This window comes from Bison bison, unplaced genomic scaffold (genome assembly GCF_000754665.1).
Source record: "Bison bison bison isolate TAMUID 2011002044 unplaced genomic scaffold, Bison_UMD1.0 scf7180017864529, whole genome shotgun sequence".
In the NCBI taxonomy this organism is placed as follows: domain Eukaryota; kingdom Metazoa; phylum Chordata; class Mammalia; order Artiodactyla; family Bovidae; genus Bison; species Bison bison.
Window position 1 is genome coordinate 4,175,785 of NW_011495079.1, and position 2,721 is coordinate 4,178,505.

Below are 2,721 nucleotides of genomic sequence, written 5' to 3' on the forward strand. Positions count from 1 at the left end.
AAGGTTATTGATATTTCTCCGGGCAATCTTGATTCCAGCTTGTGCTTCCTCCAGCCCAGCATTTCTCATGATGTACTCTGCATATAAGTTAAATAAGTAGGGTGACAATATACAGACTTGACATACTCCTTTTCCTATTTGGAACCAGTCTGTTGTTACATGGAGATAATAACTGTTTGGTCATTCTACTTTGTCATTTCTAGTTTTTCATTCTCCTTTTTGAGAATGAAATGAGATCAGGAAATTCAAGTCAGCAATGACTTGAAATGAGGAAGCATTGACTGCAGAATGAGATCATTGTTCCCAATGGGCATGGGTTTGAGCAAACTCCAGGAAATAGTGAAGGGCAGGGAAGCCTGGTGTGCTGCAGTCCATGACGTCACTGAGTCAGACAGGACTGAGTGACTCAACAAAAGTCTCCCCCTTAGAAAAGGATTCTTATCAGACTTCGGTGGCTGGTGGCACTCTTAATCCAGGGGCTGGTACATCAGTGTTTTACGTTAATTTCTCTTTATGTTACTGTTGGTTTGCCCTATTTTTTGATGGAACATTTTAGGGAAAGCAAACATTAATATATAACCTCAAAATTTTTTCTAAAATTATTGCTCTTGCTATCACAAGCTTACCTATACAGTCTCCCCTTTATATCTGTTTGGGGGAGGGGTTCCAGCCCCCTACCCTTATCCCCTGCAGAATGCCAAAATCTTGGCAAGTCTAAATCTCTCAAGTCCCTTATCAGTCCTCTGTGTCCACAGATGCAGAATCCATAGATATGGAGGGCAGGCAGTAGTTCTGTGCTCAATGACTTTTTAAAGACACAAGGATTCTCAACACATCTTTCCTGAGTTGTTATGTTACAGTCTTTAGTACCCACAGTGGATTTATAGGATCACAATGTACCGTGTATTGTACTGACACAAGCTCAGGAGATGGATTTAAGCACCTGCTCCCTAGTCTCCACATTCTACTTGCCAGGCTACCTTGGGCAAAATTGCATGGGTTTCTCTATCTGCTTGTTATATAGGTGGTTGGGAGAATCAAATAAGATACTAGAAAGTGCTTTGTAAAACAGACTGTTAATAAAAGAATGTAAAAAATAGAGTGCAGTGAAAAAAATCAAGTTTTATATACATTCAGATTAGTACTAATGGTAGTTATCAACAATATACAAACTTTTAAAGGATGGGAGAAGTGTTGTTTAACAGAACGTTTTATGTTGGTATCAGTATGTTATAGGGAGCAGAGGAGAGCAGTGTGGAACTGGGGTGTAGCATGAGGCCTGAAAAAGCTGCCATAGAATTCAGGAGAGAAGGAATCTCAGGAAGATTAATTTTCTTCATTACCTCTGTTTCTTTATAAAATTTCTTATCCTAAAAGGTGAATAATTTGGCCATTAGCTCTGAGCCGGGTTAAAATTTTCCACCTAACACTTTGATCTGATTTGATGAAATTATTTTCTTGAATAAATATTATTTTCAAGTTGTTTGGGATTTGTTCACTTTTTAGGGGGAAGAGGTCTAGGTAGATTGGAATGAAATGACTTCACTAACAACCAACTTAAGAGGCCCACTTTTTTGGGAGATTGGCTGCTGCTGCTACTGCTAAGTTGCTTCAGTCATGTCCGACTCTATTCGACCCCATAGACGGCAGCCCACCAGGCTCCCCCGTCCCTGGGATTCTCCAGGCAAGAACACTGGAGTGGGTTGCCATTTCCTTCTCCAATGCATGAAAGTGAAAAGTCAAAGTGAAGTCGCTCAGTCATGTCCGACTCTTCGCAACCCCATGGACTGCAGCCTACCAGGCTCCTCCGTCCATGGGATTTTCCAGGCAAGAGTACTGGAGTGGGGTGCCATTGCCTTCTCCATGGGAGATTGGAGTCCTACCTAAAATAAAACTGAACAGTCAAGCTTGCCCTCATGGTGTTAGATACAGGCAGTATTAGCATTTCAGGATTTGGGTTTTATTTATTTATTTTAATATAAATTTACTTATTTTAATTGGAGGCTAAGTACTTTACAACATTGTATTGGTTTTGCCATACATTGACATGAATCCGCCATGGGTGTACATGTGTTCCCCATCCTGAACCCCTCTCCCACCTCCGTCCCCATCCCATCCCTCTGGGTCACCGCAGTGCCCCAGCCCTGAGCACCCTGTATCATGTATCGAACCTGGACTGGCGATTTGTTTCACATATGATAATATACATGTTTCACTGCCATTCTTCCAAATCATCCCACCCTCGCTCGCCCTCTCCCACTGAGTCCAAAAGACTGTTCTATACATCTATGTCTCTTTTGCTGTTTCGCATACAGGGTTATCATTACCATCTTTCTAAATTTGATTTGGGATTTGAGTTTTAAATAATTGATATAGGCAGGATTCTTTTTTTTCCTTTTTAAAAAAAAAAAAGTTTGGCCACACCCCATGGCATGTGGGACCATAGCTTCCCAAACAGATATTGAACCCCCATCACATGCACTGGAAGGAGGCGTTTTAACCGTTGGACCACCAGGGAAGTCCCTAATGTAGTCAAGGTTCTTTATCCATGAAGAGCAGAAACTGTCTTACCTAAAGTAAACTAAAAAGAGGACAATTGGTTACAAGGGTGTGGATATTTCAGAAACCAAAGAGTAGAAGGGACAGCTGGGTCTGGACAGACAGGAACTGGAAGGCCATTAGAAACAGATACCCTTGCCCTACTAAAGGTTCATTGTGTTT